Source organism: Canis lupus, chromosome 7 (assembly GCF_048164855.1).
Source record: "Canis lupus baileyi chromosome 7, mCanLup2.hap1, whole genome shotgun sequence".
NCBI lineage: Eukaryota > Metazoa > Chordata > Mammalia > Carnivora > Canidae > Canis > Canis lupus.
Genome location: NC_132844.1, coordinates 26808319 through 26834663, shown reverse-complemented (window position 1 = coordinate 26834663; position 26345 = coordinate 26808319). Strand labels below are relative to the sequence as shown.

The window sequence follows — 26345 nt, the reverse complement described above, 5'->3', positions numbered from 1 at the left end:
AGGCAAATAATACCTAATCTTGGATTGGTAAATAATGACACCTCTACTTTTTGTTTCTAATATTAGCTTTGTTTCCAACTTTAATTACCAACTGTACCAACTACATCCCAATAATTTGAAAGATTAGATAAAATCCATTATTTTAATGATCACAATTCAATTATTAGTCAATATTTGTACCAGACTCTGAGAATATAAAATAGAAAAGTGGAAAGAAAACTTTTCCTTTTCCTTCAACCATATTTTTCTTATATTTTGGAAAAAAAAAAGAAAACCCAAAACAAAAACAAGCCAAAGCCAGTATACCACTCATTCCTGTGAAACTACTGCCACTTCTAGGCACTGTCAAGTTTTTTTCATTCCTTTGGTGGCAAACTCCTCAAATGAATGGTGTATGTATCTTGAACCCATTAAATATGCTTGATTCCGTTTACACCTTATTTTCATCCCCATTTTGTACCATGTCAGCTCTCAACAAAAGTGAGGGTCTTCTTTTCCCAAATCCTTGGATGTATCCTTGTTGTCTTCCCATCCTTTCTAATAATAGGTATTCCTTACCCCTAACACTTGGCTCTCATCTCTCCCTTTTTTTTCTTTTCTCTTACTGAACTTATTCTTTTGGAGACAATATATTTTTTACTTTAATTTTACTTTAATTATGTGGTTGCAACCCACATTCTTTGTCATTAGCTATGACTCTTTTTTTTTTTTTTGAAAGAAAAACTATTTATTAAAAAAAAAAAAGTAGTCTCTGGGAACGGAGGGTTAGTCCATGTGGGCCTTCAGTGTCCTGGTGGTGATTTTGTCCTTCTCAATGATGTGGACAATGACTCCCATACCTGACACCGCATCCCGATCCACAGCATTCAGCATGGCTTGTGAGATGTTTTCAAACAGGTGTTCTGGGTCCATGTTGGGCTCCCAGAGGGACTCGCACATCCCATACATTTGTTCGGAGCAGGTGCCACTGACCACAAAGTCATCAGTCACCATGGGGCAGCCGATGAGGTCTAGAGAGCAGATGAAGGGCTTAAAGGTCTTTGGGTCCAACCCAGTGATGACTGGCTCTGTGTAGTAGGGGCCAAACCGTTTCTCATACAAGAGGTTGGCCACCATACTCATGAGTGTGTAGGGCTTGATCTGCTGGCCTTCCTTCAGCTCATACAGGTTTAGCCGGAACTTGAGACACTGGGCAACAGCCTGGACATCCTTGGCGAGCCCGGCCAGGCCTATGTACAGCCGATCACCCATGGGAAAGATCTGGAAGTCCGTGGTCACCATCTGGGCCTGGATCCCAAAGCGCCTGTCGGCAGCTATGGCCATGCAGTTCTTCCCCTTCGTGGCCATGACGGCCCCTCCATTATAGGACATAATAGACATGGCTGCGGTGCCGAGGGACCCCCCCCCCCAGCTATGACTCTTTCCATTATCTATGAGACATCTTAGAGCTGACGTAATAATATACCAGAAATTTAGTGCTTAAAAAAATGAAAATGTACTGTCTCACAGTTCTGGAGGCCACAAGTCCAAAATCAAGATGTCAGCAGGGCTTCACTCCCTTAGAAGGCTCCAGAGGAGAGCCTTGCCTCTTGCCACTTTGTGTAGTTGTCAGCATTCCTTGGCTTACTTAATTTATGGCCACATCATTACAATCTCTGCCTCTGTCTTCACACTGCCTTCTCTTTGTGTCTCCTCTTCTGTTTGTCTCCTATATGTGTGGGAGACAATCCCATTGGATTTAGGGCCCACCTGGATAATCTAGGTTATCTCTTCATCTCAAGATTTTTAACTTAAATTACATCTGCAAAGACCCTTTTTCCCTTTCTTTCTTTCTTTCTTTCTTTCTTTCTTTCTTTCTTTCTTTCTTTCTTTCTTTCTTTCTTGATTTTATTTATTTATTCATGAACGACGCAGAGAGAGGCAGAGACCTAGGCAGAGGGAGAAGCAGGCTCTATGCAGGAAGCCTGATGTGGGACTCAGGCATAGGACTCCCGGGATCATGTCCTGAGTCAAAGGCAGATGCTCAACCACTGAGCCATCCAGGCACCCCAAAGACCCTTTTTCTAAAGAGGGTGATGCACAAATTCTGAGGATTAGGACATGGACAATATCTTTCTGGGGGTTATCATTCAACTCACCACATTAGATATAAGAAGAACACTATACAATCAGATGACAAATGACAACTGATACCAAATTTAGATGTTGGGTAACAGGGAGGAGAGGAGTGGAAGACTAGAGCACACGTGCCCTATCTAAAGTGGCCAGCCCCTCCTCTATTGACATGGGGACATACAGACTCATAGTTGCCAGTTCTTCTGATATCCTCAGAGAAGCTAGAAATCCAGATTTTTTTATGTGTTGGGAAATAATTAAAATCTAAAAAATATGCTTAAGCAGTAATACTGTGGGAAGATCAAACCTGTCCTTGGTCAGATGTGGCAAACTGCCAGCTTGTGACCTGTTGTCTATAGTCTGATGTTCAGAGAGCGGCTCTGATGAGAAGAGCAGAGAACTCTCACCTTAAAGGTGAGAGAGTGATGAATCTAATGCCAGTTGAGATAGGAAGAAAGATACTACTATTAACTTTGACTTGCCACTTTTTGCTGTTTAATTCAATGAAAAACTCAAATAATTTCTAGACCTGAAAGGTCAGTTTCTTGTTGATGTTCTCTGATAAAATTTTTAAGTTGAGGATTGTACGATGTTGCCTGCTTAATAGTGTGCGTAAACTTTTGGAAGGAAATCAGAAAATTCTTTTTTATGTGTCATTCAAACCTTTATTTTTAGGCTGATTCTTTTTCTTCATGGTTTTTAGTAGCAGAGTAAATATTAATGTGACAATGTCACAGCCATACTGAAATATATGTAGTATCCTGGATATTCTGTGCTCTCTTTCATCTTTATCCCTTTCACCACTGTGCAATCACCCTCACTTCCTAGCGTTTCAATTAAAATATAGCTTTCCCCATTAGCTTTTCTTAAGGCCCTGAGGCTGTGTTGAATGCCCCCTTACTAAACCTTGGAATAGTGGTTCTCAGTGGGGGCAGTACTGCCACCTGAAGGATAGTTTGAAATTAATGGAGCTGGTTTTGGTTGTCATGATGAGATGTTACTGGAATTTTGTGAGGAGGACCAGTATGCTGGTGTCTTGTAATTTATTTTTAAAAGATTTTATTTATTTATTCATGAGAGACACAGAAGGAGAGAGAGGCAGAGACACAGGCAGAGGGAGAAGCAGGCTCCATGCAGGGAGCCTGACATGGACTTGATCCCGGGTCTCCAGGGTCACGCCCTGGGCTGAAGGTGGCGCTAAACCGCTAAGCCACCAGGGCTCTGGAGTCTTGCAATTTAAAGGACAGTTTCACATAATAAAGAGTTGACTTATATTTGTAAGCATTTCGAATGTCCTGCTGGACATTTGTATAGTTAAAAAATATTTATAGGTACCTAACCTAAACAGAACTCATTTTACATATAAACACAATGTAGTTTTGCACCATTGAAATAAACTGAATTTTCTAGAAATGTAGCTTTTAAATAAATCTAGTGAAGATGATGCTGTTTTTTTGTTGTCATTGTGGGTAACTTACCTTAGAGTTTTTCTTCATTTCAGAAAATGATGATTATGGTTTTTGAAGCAAATGCAACATACCTGAATCAGTCTACATTTGTAGCTATTTCCTTCATGGTGATTTTAAGTGTATTAGTCAGCTCAGGGTGCAGTAAAAAAAATACCATAGACTGAGTGGCTTAAATGCACATATTTATTTCTCACAGTTCTAGAGGCTGGAAAGGCTAAATTCAAGGTGCCAGAGGATTTGGTTTCTGGTCAGGGCTGTCTTCCTGGCTTGTAGATGACTGCCTTTTTGCTGTGTCTTCACAAGATGGAGAGGAGTGACAGCCAGCCCTCTGATGTCTTTCCTTATAAGGACACTAGTCCTATCAGGTCACAACTCCACCCTTATGATCTCATGTAATCTTAATTACTTCCTTACTCCAAATACAGACACATTGCAATTAGAGTTTCAACATGTAAATTTTGGGGAGGTATGTGTGTATGTGCACAATTCAGTCCCTAGTACTAAGAGTATGATAGAAATATGCAACTATCTAATTTATTCATAAAATTTTCTAGTGTGGTCTTGCTAGAACATTTGCATATTAATATGCATCTGTTTTTATTATATGTTTTCTCCTTTTTATTTTCCTTTTATGTTAATTATATTTAGGGCATATTAATGTTTAAAAAAGTATATGTATGGATGGGATATATTACTTACAGCTTTTATTTCAGGATAGTAAAGGGTGCATTACAAAACATAGAAAGGGATGTTGGGCCTAATAGAGTTGATGATCACTACCATAGCCCCAAATAACTACATTGCATGGTAATTAGCCGGTTGCTAGGGTCAGAGGCAATGTCTTATTCATTGATGTATCCTCCACTCCCATTATGGTACAAAGCATATTGGAGATTCTCAACAATTTCTGGTAAATGAAAGAATAAGTGAGTGAGTGGATCCCTGGATGGCTCAGTGGTTTAGCGCCTGCCTTTGGCCCAGGACGCCATCCTGGAGACCGGGGATCGAGTCCCACGTCGGGCTCCCGGCATGGAGCCTGCTTCCCTCTGCCTGTGTCTCTGCCGCTCTCTCTCTCTCTTTCTATGTCTGTCATAGGTAAATAAATAAATCTTAAAAAAAAAAAAGTGAGTGAGGAGGCGGGACAAGATGGCGGAAGAGTAGGGTCCCCAAGTCACCTGTCCCCACCAACTTACCTACATAACTTTCTTTTTTTTTTTAATTTATTTTTTTATTGGTGTTCAATTTACTAACATACAGAATAACCCCCAGTGCCCGTCACCCATTCACTCCCACCCCCCGCCCTCCTCCCCTTCCAACACCCCTAGTTCGTTTCCCAGAGTTAGCAGTCTTTACGTTCTGTCTCCCTTTCTGATATTTCCCACACATTTCTTCCCCCTTCCCTTATATTCCCTTTCACTATTATTTATATTCCCCAAATGAATGAGAACATATAATGTTTGTCCTTCTCCGACTGACTTACTTCACTCAGCATAATACCCTCCAGTTCCATCCACGTTGAAGCAAATGGTGGGTATTTGTCATTTCTAATAGCTGAGTAATATTCCATTGTATACATAAACCACATCTTCTTTATCCATTCATCTTTCGTTGGACACCGAGGCTCCTTCCACAGTTTGGCTATCGTGGCCATTGCTGCTAGAAACATCGGGGTGCAGGTGTCCCGGCGTTTCATTGCATTTGTATCTTTGGGGTAAATCCCCAACAGTGCAATTGCTGGGTCGTAGGGCAGATATATTTTTAACTCTTTGAGGAACCTCCACACAGTTTTCCAGAGTGGCTGCACCAGTTCACATTCCCACCAACAGTGTAAGAGGGTTCCCTTTTCTCCGCATCCTCTCCAACATTTGTTGTTTCCTGCCTTGTTAATTTTCCCCATTCTCACTGGTGTGAGGTGGTATCTCATTGTGGTTTTGATTTGTATTTCCCTGATGGCAAGTGATGCAGAGCATTTTCTCATGTGCATGTTGGCCATGTCTATGTCTTCCTCTGTGAGATTTCTCTTCATGTCTTTTGCCCATTTCATGATTGGATTGTTTGTTTCTTTGGTGTTGAGTTTAATAAGTTCTTTATAGATCTTGGAAACTAGCCCTTTATCTGATAGGTCATTTGCAAGTATCTTCTCCCATTCTGTAGGTTGTCTTTTAGTTTTGTTGACTGTATCCTTTGCTGTGCAAAAGCTTCTTATCTTGATGAAGTCCCAATAGTTCATTTTTGCTTTTGTTTCTTTTGCCTTCGTGGATGTATCTTCCAAGAAGTTACTGTGGCCGAGTTCAAAAAGGGTGTTGCCTGTGTTCTTCTCTAGGATTTTGATGGAATCTTGTCTCACATTTAGATCTTTCATCCATTTTGAGTTTATCTTTGTCTATGGTGAAAGAGAGTGGTCTAGTTTCATTCTTCTGCATGTGGATGTCCAATTTTCCCAGCACCATTTATTGAAGAGACTGTCTTTCTTCCAATGGATAGTCTTTCCTCCTTTATCGAATATTAGTTGACCATAAAGTTCAGGGTCCACTTCTGGGTTCTCTATTCTGTTCCACTGATCTATGTGTCTGTTTTTGTGCCAGTACCACACTGTCTTGATGACCACAGCTTTGTAGTACAACCTGAAATCTGGCATTGTGATGCCCCCAGATATGGTTTTCTTTTTTAAAATTCCCCTGGCTATTCGGGGTCTTTTCTGATTCCACACAAATCTTAAAATAATTTGTTCTAACTCTCTGAAGAAAGTCCATGGTATTTTGATAGGGATTGCATTAAACGTGTATATTGCCCTGGGTAACATTGACATTTTCACAATATTAATTCTGCCAATCCATGAGCATGGAATATTTTTCCATCTCTTTGTGTCTTCCTCAATTTCTTTCAGAAGTGTTCTATAGTTTTTAGGGTATAGATCCTTTACCTCTTTGGTTAGGTTTATTCCTAGGTATCTTATGCTTTTGGGTGCAATTATAAATGGGATTGACTCCTTAATTTCTCTTTCTTCAGTCTCATTCTTAGTGTATAGAAATGCCACTGATTCCTGGGCATTGATTTTGTATCCTGCCATGCTACCAAATTGCTGTATGAGTTCTAGCCATCTTGGGGTGGAGACTTTTGGGTTTTCTATGTAGAGTATCATGTCATCGGCGAAGAGGGAGAGTTTGACTTCTTCTTTGCCAATTTGAATGCCTTTAATGTCTTTTTGTTGTCTGATTGCTGAGGCTAGGACTTCCAGTACTATGTTGAATAGCAGTGGTGAGAGTGGACATCCCTGTCTTGTTCCTGATCTTAGGGGAAAGGCTCCCAGTGCTTCCCCATTGAGAATGATATTTGCTGTGGGCTTTTCGTAGATGGCTTTTAAGATGTTGAGGAATGTTCCCTCTATCCCTACACCTGAAGAGTTTTGATCAGAAATGGATGCTGTATTTTGTCAAATGCTTTCTCTGCATCTAATGAGAGGATCATATGGTTCTTGGTTTTTCTCTAACTGATATGATGAATCACATTGATTGTTTTACGGGTGTTGAACCAGCCTTGTGTCCCGGGGATAAATCCTACTTGGTCATGGTGAATAATTTTCTTAATGTACTGTTGGGTCCTATTGGCCAGTATCTTGTTGAGAATTTTTGCATCCATGTTCATCAGGGATATTGGTCTGTAATTCTCCTTTTTGGTGGGTTCTTTGTCTGGTTTTGGAATTAAGGTGATGCTGGCCTCATAGAACGAGTTTGGAAGTACTCCATCTCTTTTTATCTTTCCAAACAGCTTTAGGAGAATAGGTATGGTTTCTTCTTTAAACGTTTGATAAAATTCCCCTGGGAAGCCATCTGGCCCTGGACTCTTGTGTCTTGGGAGGTTTTTGATGACTGCTTCAATTTCCTCCCTGGTTATTGGCCTGTTAAGGTTTTCTATTTCTTCCTGTTCCAGTTTTGGTAGTTTGTGGCTTTCCAGGAATGCATTCATTTCTTCTAGATTGCCTAATTTATTGGCGCATACCTGTTCATAATATGTTTTTAAAATCGTTTGTATTTCCTTGGTGTTGGTAGTGATCTCTCCTTTCTCATTCATGATTTTATTAATTTGAGTCTTCTCTCTCTTCTTTTTAATAAGGCTGGCTAATGGTTTATCTATCTTATTAATTCTTTCAAAGAACCAACTCCTGGTTCTGTTGATCTGTTCCACAGGTCTTCTGGTCTCGATTTCGTTGAGTTCTACTCGAATCTTTATTAACTCCCTTCTTCTCCTGGGTGTAGGATCTATTTGCTGTTTTTTCTCTAGCTCCTTTATGTGTAAGGTTAGCTTTTGTATTTGAGTTCTTTCCAGTTTTTGAATGGATGCTTGTATTGCGATGTATTTCCCCTTTAGGACTGCTTTTGCCACATCCCAAAGATTTTGAACGGTTGTATCTTCATTCTCTTTAGTTTCCATGAATCTTTTTAATTCTTCCTTAATTTCCTGGTTGACCCTTTCATTTTTTAGCAGGATGGTCCTTAACCTCCACGTGTTTGAGGTCCTTCCAAACTTCTTGTTGTGATTTAGTTCGAATTTCAAGGCATTATGGTCTGAGAATATGCAGGGGACAATCCCAATCTTTTGGTATCGGTTCAGACCCGATTTGGGACCCAATATGTGGTCTATTCTGGAGACAGTTCCATGTGCACTTGAGAAGAATGTGTATTCAGTTGAGTTTGGATGTAAAGTTCTGTAGATATCTGTGAAATCCATCTGGTCCAGTGTATCATTTAAAGCTCTCGTTTCTTTGGAGATGTTGTGCTTAGAAGACCTATCGAGTATAGAAAGGGCTAGATTGAAGTCACCAAGTATAAGTGTATTATTATCTAAGTATTTCTTCACTTTGGTTAATAATTGATTTATATATTTGGCAGGTCCCACATTCGGGGCATATATATTGAGGATTGTTAAGTCCTTTTGTTGGATAGATCCTTTAAGTATGATATAGTGTCCCTCTTCATCTCTCACTACAGTCTTCGGGGTAAATTTTAGTTTATCTGAAATAAGGATGGCTACCCCTGCTTTCTTTTGAGGACCATTCGAATGGTAAATGGTTCTCCAACCTTTTATTTTCAGGCTGTAGGTGTCCTTCTGTCTAAAATGAGTCTCTTGTAGACAGCAAATAGATGGGTCCTGCTTTTTTATCCAGTCTGAAACCCTGCGCCTTTTGATGGGGTCATTAAGCCCGTTCACATTCAGAGTTACTATTGAGAGATATGAGTTTAGTGTCATCATGATATCTATTCAGTCCTTGTTTTTGTGGAATGTTCCACTGAACTTCTTCTTAAAGGGGAATTTTAAGAGTCCCCCTTAAAATTTCTTGCAGAGCTGGTTTGGAGGTCATATATTCTTTTAGTTGCTGCCTGTCTTGGAAGCTCTTTATCTCTCCTTCCATTTTGAATGAGAGCCTTGCTGGATAAAGTATTCTTGGTTGCATGTTCTTCTCATTGAGGACCCTGAATATATCCTGCCAGCCCTTTCTGGCCTGCCAGGTCTCTGTGGAGAGGTCTGCTGTTACCCTAATACTCCTCCCCATAAAAGTCAGGGATTTCTTGTCTCTTGCTGCTTTAAGGATCTTCTCTTTATCTTTGGAATTTGCAAGCTTCACTATTAAATGTCGAGGTGTTGAACGGTTTTTATTGATTTTAGGGGGGGATCTCTCTATTTCCTGGATCTGAATGCCTGTTTCCCTTCCCAGATTAGGAAAGTTTTCAGCTATGATTTGTTCAAATACATATTCTGGCCCTCTGTCTCTTTCGGCGCCCTCGGGAACACCAATTAAACGTAAGTTTTTCTTCCTCAGGCTGTCGTTTATTTCCCTTAATCTATCTTCATGGTCTTTTAGTTATTTGTCTCTTTTTTCCTCAGTTTCCCTCTTTGCTATCAACTTGTCTTCTATGTCACTCACTCGTTCTTCCACCTCGTTAACCCTTGTCATTAGGACTTCTAGTTTGGATTGCATCTCATTCAATTGATTTTTAATTTCTGCCTGATTAGCTCTAAATTCTGCAGTCATGAAGTCTCTTGAGTCCTTTATGCTTTTTTCTAGAGCCACCAGTAGCTGTATAATAGTGCTTCTGAATCGGCTTTCTGACATTGAATTGTAATCCAGATTTTGTAACTCTGTGGGAGAGAGGACTGTTTCTGATTCTTTCTTTTGAGGTGAGGTTTTCCTTCTAGTCATTTTGCTCAGTGCAGAGTGACCAAAAGCAAGTTGTATTGGGAAAAGGAGAAAGAGAGAGGAGAGAAAGAAGGAAAGAAAAGAGAAAGAAAAAAAAGGAAGAAAAAAACGAAAAAAAAAAAAGAAGAAAAAGAGAAAGAAAAAGAAAGGAGAAAAAAGGGGGGTGGGGGAAGGAAACAAATCAAAAAGCAAAACAAAACAAAACAAAACAAAAACAAAAACAAAAGATCGTGAAGATAGGTTAAGGGAAATAAATGACAGCCTCAGAAGGAAAAAAATCACATTTAATTGGGGTTCCAGAGGGCGCCGAAAGGGATGATCAGAAAGTGTATTTGAACAAATCATAGCTGAGAACTTCCCTAACTTGGGGAGGGAAACAGGCATTCAGATCCAGAAGATAGATTCCCCCCTAAAATCAATAAAAACTGTTCAACACCTCCACGTTTAATAGTGAAACTTGCAAATTCCAAAGATAAAGAGAAGATCCTTAAACCAGCAGGGGCCAAGAGACCCCTAAACTTTATGGGGAGAAGTATTAGGTTAACAGCAGACCTCTCCACAGAGACCTGGCAGGCCAGAAAGGGCTGGCAGGATATATTCAGGGTCCTAAATGAGAAGAACCTGCAGCCAAGAATACTTGATCCAGCAAGGCTCTCATTCAGAATAGAAGGAGAGATAAAGACTTCCAAGATAGGCAGAAACTGAAAGAATACATGACCACCAAACCAGCTCTGCAAGAAATTTTTTAAAATAAATTTATTTTTTATTGGTGTTCAATTTGCCAACATATAAAGTAACACCCAGTGCTCATCCCATCAAATGCCGCCCTCAGTGCCCGTCACCCAGTCACCAACCTCCCCTCCCCGCCCACCTCCCTCTCAACCACCCCTAGTTCATTTCCCAGAGTTAGGAGTCTCTCATGTTCTGTCTCCTTTTCTGATATTTCCCACTCATTTTTTCTCCTTTCCCCTTTATTCCCTTTCACTATTTATTATATTCCCCAAATGAATGAGACCATATAATGTTTGTCCTCCTCCAAATGACTTATTTCACTCAGCATAATCCCATCCAGTTCCATCCACATCGAAGCAAATGGTGGGTATTTGTCATTTCTAATGGCTGAGTAATATTCCATTGTATACATAGACCACATCTTCTTTATCCATTCATCTTTCGAAGGACACCGAGGCTCCTTCCACAGTTTGGCTATTGTGGACATTACTGCTATAAACATCGGGGTGCAGGTGTCCCTGCATTTCACTGCATCTGTATCTTTGGATAAATCCCCAGCAGTGCAGTTGCTGGGTCATAGGGCAGGTCTATTTTTAACTCTTTGAGGAACCTCCACACAGTTTTCCAGAGTGGCTGTACCAGTTCACATTCCCACCAACAGTGCAAGAGGGTTCTCCTTTCTCCACATCCTCTCCAACATTGGTTGTTTCCTGCTTTGTTAATTTTCTCCATTCTCACTGGTGTGAGGTGGTAACTTTTTTTAAAAAAAAATTTATATTTTATTGGTGTTCAATTTGCCAACATATAGAATAACACCCAGTCTGCAAGAAATATTAAGGGGGACTCTGTAAAAGAAAGAGGAAGTCTAAGGAGATAACCCACAAAAACAGGGACTGAATAGGTATCATGATGACACTAAATTCATATCTTTCAGTAGTACCTCTGAATGTGAATGGGCTTAATGACCCCATCAAAAGGCGCAGGGTGTCAGACTGGATAAAAAAGCAAGACCCATCTATTTGCTGTCTACAAGAGACTCATTTTAGATGTAAGGACACCTACAGCCTGAAAAAAAAAGGTTGGAGAACTATTTACCACTCAAATGGTCCTCAAAAGAAAGCAGGGGTAGCCATCCTCATTTCAGATAAATCAAAATTTATCCCAAAGACTGTAGTAAGAGATGAAGAGGGACACTATATCATACTTAAAGGATCTATCCAACAAGAAGACCTAACAATCATGAATATTTATGCCCTGAATGTGGGAGCTGCCAGGTATATCAATCAATTAATAACCAAAGTTAAGACATACTTAGATAATAATACACTTATACTGGGAGACTTGAATACAGCACTTTCTACAATCGACAGATCTTCTAAGCACAACATCTCCAAAGAAACAAGATCTTTAAAAAAAAAAAAAAAAGAAAAAGAAACAAGATCTTTAAATTATACACTGGACCAGATGGATTTCACAGATATTTACAGAACTTTACATCCAAACGAACTGAATACACATTCTTCTCAAGTGCACATGGAACTTTCTCCAGAATAGACCACATACTGGGTCACAAATCTAGTCTTAACTGATACCAAAAGATTGGGATCGTACTATCCTGCATATTTTCAGACCATAATGCTTTGAAACTAGAACTAAACCACCAGAAGATGTTTGGACGGATTTCAAGCACGTGAAGGTTAAGGACCATCCTGCTAAAAGATGAAAGGGTCAACCAGGAAATTAGAGAAGAATTAAAAAGATTCATGGAAACTAATGAGAATGAAGATACAACTGTTCAAAATCTTTGGGATATAGCAAAAGCAGTCCTGAGGGGGAGATACATCGCAATAGAAGAATCCATTCAAAAACTGGAAGAACTCAAATACAAAAGCTACCTTGCACCCAGAGGAGCTGGAGAAAAAACAGCAAATAGATCCTACACCCAGCAGAAGAAGAGAATTAATAAAGATTTGAGCATAACTCAATTAAATAGAGACCAAAAGAACTGTGGAACAGATCAACAAAACCAGGAGTTGGTTCTTTGAAAGAATTAATAAGATAGATAAACCATTAGCCAGCCTTATTAAAAAGAAGAGAGAAAAGACTCAAATTAATAAAATCATGAGTGAGAAAGGAGAGATCACCACCAATACCAAGGAAATACAAACGATTTAAAAAACTTATTATAAGCAGCTATCCACCAATAAATTAGGCAATCTAGAAGAAATGGACGCATTTCTGGAAAACCACAAACTACCAAAACTGGAACAGGAAAACCTGAACAGGCTGATAGCCAGGGAGGAAATTGAAGCAGTCATCAAAAACCTCCCAAGACACAAAAGTCCAGGGCCAGATGGCTTCCCAGGGGAATTCTGTGAAACGTTCAAAGAAGAAACCATACCTATTCTACTAAAGCTGTTCGAAAAGATAGAAAGAAATGGAGTACTTCCAAACTTATTCTGAGGCGATCACCTTAATTCCAAAACCAGACAAAGACCCCACCAAAAAGGAGAATTATAAGCCAATATCCCTGATGAATATGGATGCAAAAATTCTCAACAAGATACTAGACAATAGGATCCAACAGTACATTAAGAAGATTATTCACCATGACCAAGTGGGATTTATCCCCAGGATGCAAGGCTGGTTCAACACTCATAAAGCAATCAATGTGATTGATCATATCAACAAGAGAAAAACCAAGAACCATATGATCCTCTCATTAGATGCAGAGAAAGCATTTGACAAAATACAGCATCCATTTCTGATCAAAACTCTTCAGAGTGTAGGGATAGAGGGAACATTCCTCAGCATCTTAAAAACCATCTACGAAAAGCCCACAGCAAATACCCTTCTCAATGGGGAAACACTGGGAGCCTTTTCCCTAAGATCAGGAACAAGACAGGGATGTCCACTCTCACCACTGCTATTCAACATAGTACTGGAAGTTCTAGCCTCAGCAATCAGGCAACAAAAAGAAATAAAAGGCATTCAAAGTGGCAAAGAAGAAGTCAAACTCTCCCTCTTCATGGATGACATGATACTGTACATAGAAAACCCAGAAGATTCCACCCCAAGTTTGCTAGAACTCATATAGCAATTCGGCAGTGTGGCAGGATACAAAATCAATGCCCAAAGTCAGTGGCATTTCTATACACTAAGAATGAGACTGAAGAAAGAGAAATTAAGGAGCCAATCCCATTTACAATTGCACCCAAAAGCATAAGATACCTAGGAATAAAGCTAACCAAAGAGGTAAAGGATCTATACCCTAAAAACTATAGAACACTTCTGAAAGAAATTGAGGAAGACACAAAGAGATGGAAAAATATTCCATATTCATGGATTGGCAGAATTAATATTGTGAAAATGTCAATGCTACCCAGGGCAATGTACACGTTTAATGCAATCCCTATCAAAATACCATGGACTTTCTTCAGAGAGTTGGAACAAATCATCTTAAGATTTGTGTGGAATCAGAAAAGACCCCGAATAGCCAGGGGAATATTAAAAAAGAAAACCATAGCTGGGGACATCACAATGCCAGATTTCAGGTTGTTCTACAAAGCTGTGGTCATCAAGACAGTGTGGTACTGGCACATAGATCAATGGAACAGAATAGAGAATCCAGAAACGGACCCTCAACTTTATGGTCAACTAATATTCAACAAAGCAGGAAAGAATATCCAATGGAAAAAACACAGTCTCTTTAATAAATGGTGCTGGGAAAATTGGAGAGCCACGTGCAGAAGAATGAAACTAGACCATTCTTTTACACCATACACAAAGATAAACTCAGAATGGATGAAAGATCTAAATGTCAGACAAGATTCCCTCAAAATCCTAGAGGAGAACACAGGCAACACTCTTTTTGAACTTGGCCACAGCAACTTCTTGGAAGATACATCCATGAATGCAAGAGAAACAAAAGCAAAAATGAATTATTGACACTTAATCCAGATAAAAAGCTTCTGCACAACAAAAGGGACAGTCAACAAAACTAAAAGACAACCTACAGAATGGGAGAAGATATTTGCAAATGACCTATCAGATAAAGGGCTACTTTCCAAGATCTATAAAGAGCTTCTTAAACTCAACAGCAAAGAAACAAACAATGCAATCATGAAATGGGCAAAAGACATGAACAGAAATTTCACAGAGGAAGACATAGACATGGCCAACAAGCACATGAGAAAATGCTCCACAGCACTTGCCATCAGGGAAATACAAATCAAAACCACAATGAGATACCACCTCACACCAGTGAGAATGGGGAAAATTAACAAGACAAGAAACAATAAATGTTGGAGAGGATGTGGAGAAAGGGGAACCCTCCTGCACTGTTGGTGGGAATGTGAACTGGTGCAGCCACTCTGGAAAACTGTGTGGAGGTTCCCCAAAGAGTTAAAAATAGACCTGCCCTATGACCTAGCAACTGCACTGTTGGGGATTTACCCTAAAGATACAGATGCAGTGAAACGCCGGGACACCTGCACCCCGATGTTTCTAGCAGCAATGTCCACAATAGCCAAACTGTGGAAGGAGCCTCGGTGTCCATCGAAAGATGAAAGGATAAAGAAGATGTGGTCTATGTATACAATGGAATATTACTCAGACATTAGAAACGACGAATACCCACCATTTGCTTCAACATGGATGGAACTGGAGGGTATTATGCTGAGTGAAGTAAGTCAATCGGAAAAGGACTAACATATGGTCTCATTCATTTGGGGAATATAAAATTTAGTGAAAGGGAATAAAGGGAAAGGAGAGAAAATGAATGAAAATATCAGTGAGGGTGACAAAATATGAGAGACACCTAACTCTCGGAAATGAACAAGGGGTAGTGGAAGGGGAAGTGGGCGGGGGTTGGGGTGACTGGGTGATGGGCACTGAGGGGGGACTTGGCAGGATGAGCACTGGGTGTTATTCCAAATGTTGGCAAATTGAACTCCAATAAAAAAAAAAAGAATAAGTGAGTGAATGAATGGATAGCTGCATATAAATATTATTGTGATGTCAGAATCCCTATCTTCAAGGATGCTTGGATGGTCAGGACACCACTGAGGATTAGCAATGCTTGTTTTTACCAAAGTAATGCTTAATAATTGGCACAAAACAGTGGTTGAACCAATATTCAGAAATATTATTTTTGTCTTCACCATAGGGCTGAACTTTCATATAACTGGCAAAATAAGTTTTATTCTAAATCATCTGTATCATTGATACCAAACCAGGTAGTGAAACTTGAGAATGATTCTATCTGGCATGGGTTTTTCTTCTTTGGCAAAGTTTTTTCTTGAGAGCATTTTTTTTTTTTTTCTTAAAAAAAGCCTCTAGATTTATTAACAGATATGACTTGTCAGGTGTAATTTACTCTTTTCCATTAGTTTAGCTTGTTTAGATTTAGCTAAAGTTTCCTTCTCTTCAGTTTTACTGCTTGTTCTGGGGCCCCTAATATTATGCAAATTGACTTTGGCTTTAAACTAGATCCTTTTTGCCTAGAAATACAGTAGGAGAACTTTTCCTTTGTGCTTTCTTTAGACATTCACTGAGATTCCTAGAATTCCTCACAGGCAGTGTAAAACTATGTTGTTGATTTTGGCAGTCTGCATTTAAATAATATTTTTTTCAACTCAAACAGTTAATCAGTATGGTTTTGCTGCATGGCCATCACAATTGACCACTGAATTGTCCACATTCCTCATCAATTCCTATATGGTAGTCTTTTTAAGAGTGAAAAGATACTATTAATTTTAGCTGAGATTTCTCTTTTCACAAAGTTCTTATTTTCTTTTTTGGAGAAATGTTTGCTTGTTAGAATGATGAGATGAGGGGCCTAGGGAAAGCACAACACCTGGATGGGGCTGCTCCCTGAGGACAAGTGATGGGGGGTGAGGACTGAATTAAACTTCACTTCTTCCAGGGCTGTCTATGGCAGGAGGATCATATATGGGGAACTAGGGTCTAAGAAGTCTGGTTCCATGTATGGCCCACCTATTAAGAAACTGGGCAGCAACCACTGATAATCTGCCTCCTTTGTAGAGTATGTAGGTTTGTTTTTCCTTGGGATGAATTTACTAAATCTAACCAAATTCATGAAAGACTAAGCCAAAACCAAACCACACAGCTAAGGCATTCTCAGATTCCTGAACTGCAGAAACTGTGAGAAAATTACTGTAGTCTGAAATGTTGTATTCCCTCCAAATTCATATGTTGGAACTCTAGCAACAAAGGTGATGGTATTAAGAAGTAGGACCTTTGGGGATTGCTGGAGTAGCTCAGTCAGTTAAGCATCCAACTCTTGATTTCAGCTCAGGTCATGATCTCAGGGTCCTGAGATCAAGCCCCATGTCGGGCTCTGCACTGGGTGTGGAGCTTGCTTAAGATTCTTTGTCTCTCCTTCTCCCTCTGCCCTTCCCCACCTCTCTCCCTTGATTAAAAAAAAAAAAAAAGTAGGACCTTTGGTAGAAAATTAAGTTATGAGGGTAGAATATGAATGGGATTCATGCCCTTATAAAAAGAGGCTCCAGAGAGATCCCTAGCCCCTTTCAACATGTGAAGATATAAGGAGAAGTATGTCATCTGGGAAAGGACCCTTACCCAACTATACTAGCACTCTGATCTTGGACTTCCAGACTCCAGAACTGTGAGAAATAAATTGCTGTTGTTTATAAGCTGCTCAGTTTGTAGTATATTGTGGTAACAACCTGAACGAACAAATAATAATAAATGTCAGCTGTTTTAGTCTGTTAAATTTTGGGATAATTTGTTACACAGCAGAAGATAACTAATACATATCACTTAACAATTCTGTATGTTAAATTTTCTCTGTTCAAATTGCTGGGTGCTTTCTGTTTCTTGACTGATATAAACATGAACATAATAATAAATAAAGAATCTAAAAAAGAATAATGTTTACTGGGCTAAAGAAATCTCAATTACCTTAAGTTGGAATATTGATTTTATGTATGAGTCCAGATAGAATAATTCCAAGCTCAAGTGATTATTACTATGTATCAGTCTATAATTTTGTATGTTCCAAATCTATAGAATTTGATAGATATTTCTATAAAAGTCAGTAAGGGGTGCCTGTGTGGCTCAGTCAGTTGAACATTCAACTCTTGGTTTCGGCTCAGGTCTTGATGTCATGGGTTGTGAGATCGAGCCCTATGCCAGACTTAGTATTCAGCAGGTAGTCTACCTGAAGATTCTCTCCTCTACTCCTCCCCCCACTGACGCTTGTGCTCTCTTAAATAAATAAATCTTTAAAAAGTCAGTAAAAAAAGTCCATTTTAATTAAATCACATAAATGATTTTTTTAAGAATCTCAAAGGGAAAATCATACTTGGAAAAAGGCATATATACAATAATTGTAGGAAACAGCATGGAGTTTCCTCAAAAAGTTAAAAATAGAACTGCCATATGATCTAGCAATCCCACTTCTGTGTATATATCCAGACAAAATAAAATCACTATCTCAAAGAAATATGCTGCATGTTCATTGCCAGGAGTGAGAGAAAAAGAGAGATGTTAGTCAAAGGGTTCAAACTTTCAGTTATAAAATGAGTAAGTCCTGATGATCTAATGACTATACACAATAATAATGTATTATATACCTGAAACTTGCTAAGAGAGGAGATTTCAAGTCTTCTTATTACCGAGAAAAGGGTAATTATGTGAGGTGATGGATGTGTTAATTAGCTTGAGGGAGGTAATCATTTCACACTATACATACACATTGAAAACATTGCGTTGTATAACCTAAATATACACAATTTTTGTCAATCATACCTCAATAAAGCTGGAAAAACATAATATGTATGATGTATGTATTTATTTTAAAAAGTCATATGTAATATATATATTTACACACATATTTTATATATTTATGTCTATCTACCTATATCTATTGATCTATACCTATCTATCTATCTCATCTATCTACCAAATGAAGGAAGTGCCAAACCCAGCTATCAGTCATTTAAGTAAAAGGACATTTATTGTTCTTAACTTGAAGAGAACAAATTACCTGAGTAATGTCCATGTGTCGGTTTGTAGGCTTTAGCAGAGTGTCAGTATTTTACCCTTTGCAGTCATATTTTTTGATATCACCTGTAAAGTTATTGACATCTGTAGTATCTGACCACTGTATCACAGCTGAAAAAAATGGCTTTTGGAGGCTGAGGTTCTGGACCTTACAATTTAAATAGTTTATTTTTTGGGGTGATGGAAAGTCAATTTAATAATTTCTACAAAACTGAAAGTTCATCACTCAAAATGACTTCTGGCCATTTATCCATTAGTTAGCCCAACCCTGTAAAATTATTGCTCTTCCAATCACAAGCAAGTAGGGAGATGGCCATGAAGTCAGCTACTGGTTGGACTTAAGGTAGCTGAGAAAGTCAGTATTTGGCGGCTGTCATTTATAACATCAATTAGCATTACAAGATGGCATAGAAAGCAGACATTTAAGATTATAAAGAAAGCATTTGAGGGCTTATGGGAAGATATAGTGGCAACCAAGAATTATAGTATCTTGCCAAAGGTGAGCCAAAGTGGTGAGGCTGGCCGTGATTTAAGGTCAGGTGCTCTGGCTCCAAAGTGTTTGTTCCTAATAGCTATAGGGATTTAAGGAAAGAAGTATCAGGGGAGGCAAGGCTCAACTTAAAGCCCACTTTCTCCCGGAAACCTTGATGAGTCATCTTAGCTGGATGTAATCCCCCTGTTCTGAACAACTCTAGCTCAGTGTGAATTCCAGTGCTCTTATGACATTTATTATAAATGGCACTGTCATACAGCTTTTTGTACACACAGCACCTATATACATTGGAATTTATTCAATTGAGGAATTTATTTAAAACATTTTTATTTTTATTTTTTATTTAAAACATTTTTAAATTTAAATTAATTAACATACAATGTATTATTAGTTTCAGAGGTAGAAGTCAGTGATTCATCAGCCTTATATCAATTGAAGTATTTAAAAACCCTCATGCATAATTTGAAATTTTGCAAGTCCAATTTTAAATAGATTGTAGAAGTTGCTATTTAAAGCAACTTTGACACTATCAAAATTATGAATGTGTACAACTTTTGGTCCAGCAATCCCATTTCTGGGAATTTATTTTACAGATAATGCTTGCAAACTGATAGATGTACAAGGTTATTCTTTGCAACATTGTTTGTCATAGCAGAAAACTAATGATACTTCTCTGGGAGTCATAAATGCTATTTTTCAGATATTTCCATTTCTTCCCCCTTGACGGGATTGCTTTTCCTAGTTCTCTTGTGGTTGGGTAGAGCCATGTGATGAGTTGTGAACATAAGTAGTATTTATTACTTCAAGGCCAGAGTATTTAATAGCCAATGTGTTACCCTAAAGGTCTTTTTTCTCCCTACCACACTGACTGGCAACGTTTGACATGGAGACTGCTCCATCAGCCTGGGTCAGATATAAGAAGATACAGAACAGAACCTGGCCAAACTGCAATTGACATAGCATGAATAAAAAACATCATTTGTTTTTAAAAGCTACAAAAATTTTTATCACCACAGTGAAGCCCCAAAACCCTTTGTGAACTTAAAGTGGCAGCTTCTCAATTAGGAATTTGCAGAGATTATGACAAAGTTGGAAAGAAACCTTTAGTTGGGATGGGCTTTCTGGGTATCACTTAAACAATTCACAATTAGGCTACTAACTGGTCATGGTAAAATATGAGGCCTGGAAGCTTTTGCTGTCTATCAAACTCTAATTTGAGCTAAATCTGGAATTTTTAAATATGTAGAGCAAGTTGTATTAATTTACTTTTTAAAAAATATTTTATTTATTTATTAGAGAGTAAACATGCATGTGTGGAGGGAGGAGGGGCAGGGGAGGGAAAAGGGAGGGGAAAAAGAATATCAAGCAGACTCTACCCTGAGTGCAGAGCCTGATATGGGGCTCAGTTCCACCAGTGTGAGATCATGACCTGAGCTGAAACCAAGAGCTGGATGTCTAACCAACTGAGCCACTCAGGAGCCCCTAATTTATGTTCTTTGTAATTTGAGTTATTTGAATTGAACAATTATTATCAGAATGTATTTTTCATTTTTAAATGGATGTTTTGCATACAAGTATCTTTTCACTTTATACACTAAGTAATGTATTAGTCATTGGACACCAATTGATGGATACAAACTATGCAGGTAAGCAATTGATCTTTTCTTCTTCTTTTTTAGAAAAATTAAAAAAAAATTTATTTGACAGAACCAGAGAGAGAGAGAGAGAGAGAGAGAGAGAGAAAGCACAGCAGGGGGAATGGCAGAGGGAGAGGGAGAAGCTGAGCAGGGAGTCCAATGCAGGGCTCGAACCCCAGACCCGGGGATCATGACCTGAACCCAAGGCAGATGCTTAGCTGACTGAGCCTCCCAGGCGCCCTGGTAAGCAATTGGTGTTACAAATCTATTGAGATGTTTGACCTACTTATGAAAAAACATTGTAGAATAGATAATGTGTAAGAATTTTTTACTTTTAAAGAAATGTCCTTAGATGGTTAACTTTAGAGATACCTTTTTTAGAATACGGAAACCATTATTCCATGAGAGGAGTAAATATTTCTGACTTCATAACTCACATTTTCATATATAATAATCATTACCCAAGAAATGGTCAATCACTAGCCCTATTCCTTTTCTCAGTTCATTAATTCTCAGGCTTATTTTTTTCTGGATTCTGAATAATTATCATGTTCAAATCAACTTTAGGCTGCTTTCCCTGGATCATTTTTTAATTTTAGTTTGAGCTTTTGAACTCTTATACCTGGCATTAATTTTTTCCTCCAACCAGAAATGCTATTTGATTGACAATATCAATAATTGCAATTGAGCCAATTTTCCTCTGCAGGCTCTTTCTGCTCTAAATTTTAGTTAACAGTATCACAGACCCATTGCTTTCAGTGATCATTAAGCTAGTCCCTTTCTTTCCCTTAGAACTATCATCAAGAGTGAGGATTGCACTGGATTTTGATGTGGGAATTCCAGCTGTATTATGTATACCACATAAAGTAGGGCATCAGCAATTATTGTGGCTCCTCCCTGTTTTCCTTGATTAAAAGTCATTTTTCAATTAGATCAGTGAGTGATAATCAAATGACACACTAAGGGTTTCTTAAAGGTAGAAACAGAACTTTAAAAACTGTAATAACAACATCAAAAAGTTGAACCAATAAGCAAATTGTTAAATCAAATGTACATTTAGAAGTCCATATTAATTTCTGAGGAAATCAACCGTTCTTAAAAAATACTGTTGTCTTTATTTATGCTCTAGTATCTCATTTGTATTACTGAATGATACAAATTTACCAGAAGGAATCTTATTTTTTGGAATCCTATCTCCATTCTTTGTTCTGTAAAAGGGAAATATGTAAAGTGCAGGGATTCTATTATCCATTTCTACATTTTCTATTTACTAACATTTTATTTGAACTTTACTCTTTCTTGACAGTTTATTTTTTTCCTGGCCACCTCTAGGGGGCAACTTAACCCAAATTATCCTTTGGTTGAATTCTCCTATAGACCACTGTATTAGAAAATTTTGTCAAATGACATTATGCAGTTAGAATGATTATTGTTTAAAGCAGATTTGGTAGAATTTGCTTCTGTTCATGGAGTCAACTTGAATGTAGTCATAATTCATGATTTCAGGCTTTTAATATCTGTAGGGGCATAAAATTGTGATGCTGTGCAGAGGCAGAGATGAAGAGGGCACAGATCAATCTTATATAATGAATGCTGCATTCTCAACTTCTTATCTGCTCTCAGGCCACACCTGGGCATTTGGGAAGATGTAAAGCACAAGTCAGAGGTGCACTATTTCCCATATCTATACCTAGTTCTCTCACTCAGTGTGCAAGGACTCCAGTTTACTTGATCTTAAACAAGAAACATGCTTAGCAAGAACATGTATTCAACTTGACATCACCTTAATAAACACCTAATTCTATTTCCAAATTTGGTCAAATTCCCTTCATGGACTTGGTTCATTTCTTACCTAAATTATCATTTCAGGTCTTCATGTTTTATTCTTCTTAACATGCATGTCAAGGTTATCTTCCCTATTCTCTGCTTTAAATCAGCAAACTACAAGGAAATTGTTCCATTCTTCAATATTGTGTGCATCTATATCTTATATAGATGTAAGGTGGATTGTGATATATCCTGACATAATTAGCTGGTTGAGACCATAAAGTAGGGGTACATTCCAGTAGGTAAAATCTCTTATTGTTATTAAGTATATTCTCAATGAGGGCAGTACATGGAAAGCAAACCTACAGCAGGCAGGAGAGGGATTTTGAGATTTTTATTTTTTTATTTATTTTTTTGAGATTTTTAAAGAGAGTAGATATCTAGGCAGGAACATTTTAAAGGGGCGGGTGAAGTGGGGGAGTAGGGAGAAGGATTGCTGAGCTGGTACTCACCACAGGACCTGGATTGCATTGAGTTCTGCAAGCTCTGGATAGGGACTCATCTCTTGTAAGTTAGGTTTTCTAGTTTATTTCTTGTTATATCTGAATCATTACTGAAGCGTCATTCTGGACACACAGCTGAGGTATAGTGTCCAGCTTGGGTCACAGTTTTCTGGAAGAAGTAATATCCACTTGAGACCAGTGTCCATTTCTGAAAGGTATGGTATATTTGGTTGGGGAGAAAGAGATTATTTGCCTTCCCATCACATCTGGAAGATTCATAGTTAACAGATCCTCCACTAGACAGTGAGCTCTAAAGGGGCTGGAGCACACATTGGTGAATAGTACCACCATCAAGTAAAACACCCGACCTGAAACCTTGAAATCTTCTAGACTTCTTCCTTTCCTACACCTCTACATCCAACTGAGTTCTTGAAACTTGTGTCTATTTTCACTGCCATCTTTTTAGTTCAGATCTTTTCTATGTGTTACGTAGGCTTTGAGGTTAACATTTAACAGACATTTATATGTATCAGAAAGTATGAAAGTTCATTTATTTTTGTTACTCTTAAGCCTCTATCCCACTAGTATGAAAACTATAACTTAAACTTTCCAATTAAAGGTGACTTAGTTTTCTCTGGTTAGTTTTTTTTTGTTTTGTTTTGTTTTGGTTTAAAATAGTCTCTTTTAGGTAAATCATTAGACTTCCAGAGTCATTTCCTTTCCCTTTTTTTTTTCCTTGCTAAATTGGTGCCTCTTTATATGATGGCATTTTCATGAGTTTGTAAAAGTGGGAGTGATTAATTAATTTTGTGTCAACCTGATTGGCTTAAGGATGCCCGGATAGCTAGTAAAGTGTTATTTCTTGGTGTGTCTGTGAGGCTGCTTCTAGAAGAGTTTAGCAATTGATTCAATAGACAGAATAAAGAGATTGGCCCTCACCAATGAAGGTGGTGTTATCCAAATTTTGGGGGTCCCAAATAGAACAAAATGGTGAAGGACAGGCAAATTCCCTCTTTCTTATTGAGCTGGGACATCCATCTTTTCCTGCCATCAGACATCAGAACTCCTGGTTCGAGGGCCTTTGGACTCTGGGTCTTATATGGCAGCCCCCCAGCTTTAAGTCTTTGGACTGGGACTAAATTATACCACCCACTGTCTTGGTTCTCCAACTTGTAGATGGCGGATTATGGTACTTTCCAGTTCCCATAACTGTGTGAGCCAGTTTATATAATAAATCTCTTATCTATTTGTCTACCTGTCTGTCTGTCTATCATCTATCCTATTCTGCTCTTCTGAGTAACTCTAATAGAGTAAGTAAAGAGGAATTCAGATCTATGCATGACAGTTTTGACTTTCCTCTGGATCCTCACTGGCTTTTGATTAAGTTGTTTTGTCTTTTGCATGAAGTAGATTGTCTTTTGACCTCACTAGTTTTACTGGAGTAACTGGGCCTCTGGTCTTTGTGCACTGTGTATTGCTTATGACTCTGGATATTGTCACCTACTTCTAAGCCCCAGCTTCTGCTTCTCTCGTCTTTTAAATGGTTACAAGTTTGCTTGGGCACATGAGGGAACTTCTGGATATTCTTCCACACCCAAAGCATAGAGAACCAGCAGTATTATGTCTGTCCATCTGTCCAGATCCGTCTTCTCAGGCCATGCTGTGCAATTTCTCCCCAGACTTGCTAGGCATGGTGTGGTGCTGAATGTGGGATTTTCTCATGTTGTTAGAGGTCCCCCTGCATCTGAAAAAGCAGGCCATTAGCTCCAAAGTCTTGAATTCTACCCTATGGCATTCTTCTGTCTACATATTGATCTGATTTTTGACATTTTTCTAAGTCTTGGTGTGGGTCTCATCTTATTTGGAACTCTCTGGGCTTCCGGGATAAACAGTAGCATCTCCCTCTCCCCCTATCCAGCCTAAATTTCCTGAAAGTACTTCTGTAGCATCTAGATCTGTGCCAAACCTGAAGCTTGCTCCTAAGGCTGAAGCTCTAGGACTGTCAAGTGGCCTCTTTCACTGAAAGGCTAGGGCTATGTTTCAGTCTATTCTCTATGCAGTGCTGTAGGGGTAGTAGCCCACCAAGAACTATCTCTCTGATTGGTATGGTCCCATGGGATCCAAGAATACAAGCCATCCTGGCCATTAGAACCAGGAAGTTAGGGAGTATCCTTAGGCAGCAGCTATAAAAACCAGGACAGCAGATGAAAAAATGGGGTACCAGACACATATAAGAGCTCTCATCTGAGAGATGCTGGCCCTTTAAAGTAGGGCAGAGGATTAGTGCAAAGTTAATGACTGCCCTCTGAGTTCTCAGGAAAAGTTTACAGCCAGCCTTTAATGTGTGTTTAATTAGAACCCTGCCCCCCAGGCCACAGCTATGATGATAAGTTAAGGAATCTCTGTCATAAGAAGATTAAGTTCTTGAATCTGTTGCCTCTTACTGTGTCTTGGGTGTGGTAACTGTTTAAGAGCTCTTTCTCCATTGGTTAGAGTCTGTGGGACCTGTGAATATGTCTTGTTGAATGTCAGATCCAGGTGATGTAGAGGTATGCCCTGGCAGCAGCCACAAAAATTTGGTCACCAGACCAAGGTATAAGCTTCTTTCTGGAAGATACCAGCCAGTGAGCTGGAGTGAGGCAGGAGAGCACAATGATTGGGTCCATCAGCTTCTGTTCTGTGAGAGCACATAAGTAGGCTCCTATAAGTGATGAACCAGAAGCCTATCCTTTGGGCTAAAGCTCTTGGACAGGAAAACAGACCTCTTTCTCAGAAATACTAGGGGTGTGTGTTTTCGTCTGTTATCTGTACTGTGCCCTGGGAGCAGTAGTCTGCAAAGAACTGTCTCCAATTATTACTGTCCTGTGGGGTCCAGGAACACAATCCCTTTTGGCCTCCAGAGTCAGGCAATCAAGAAGCATCCCCTAGGTGGCAGTCCCAAAAACTGGGTCACTAGCTATAAATACCAGAGCCCCAGATGTGTAGAAGGTCTGTTCTGGGAGATTCTGATGCTTTCGAGTGCCAGGGAGAGTACAAAGGGAAAGTACAAAGAAAGGGGGCGGGGGGAAGGAATGGAAAAAGAAAGAAGATATAAAGAAAGAAAGAAGGAAAAAGGAAAATGAAAAGAAAAAAGATGCTCTCCCCTGACTTTAGCAAGGCAGAAGAAGAACAAGCAAGATGGCACCCTTGGGGAAGGAAATAAAACAAAGCAAGCAAATAACATGGTGCCTGATGGTGTTAGCAAGTCAGAGGAGAGAAGGAAGATAGTTGATTTTGACCCTGAGAGTATCCCAGCAGGCCCCTGCCCCTCAGACCAATGCTTTAAAGTTAGGAAATGAATCTTTTTCATATAAAGTCTAGGTCTTTTCAAAGGGATGCTTCTAC

General features: G+C 38.9%; 1 pseudogene; it reads right to left on the bottom strand.

Moving 5' to 3' along the window:
- Window positions 1-699: 699 nt before the first annotated feature.
- LOC140636261 (proteasome subunit beta type-3 pseudogene) lies at window positions 700-1397 on the bottom strand (annotated as a pseudogene).
- Between the last annotated feature and the right edge of the window lie 24948 nt (window positions 1398-26345).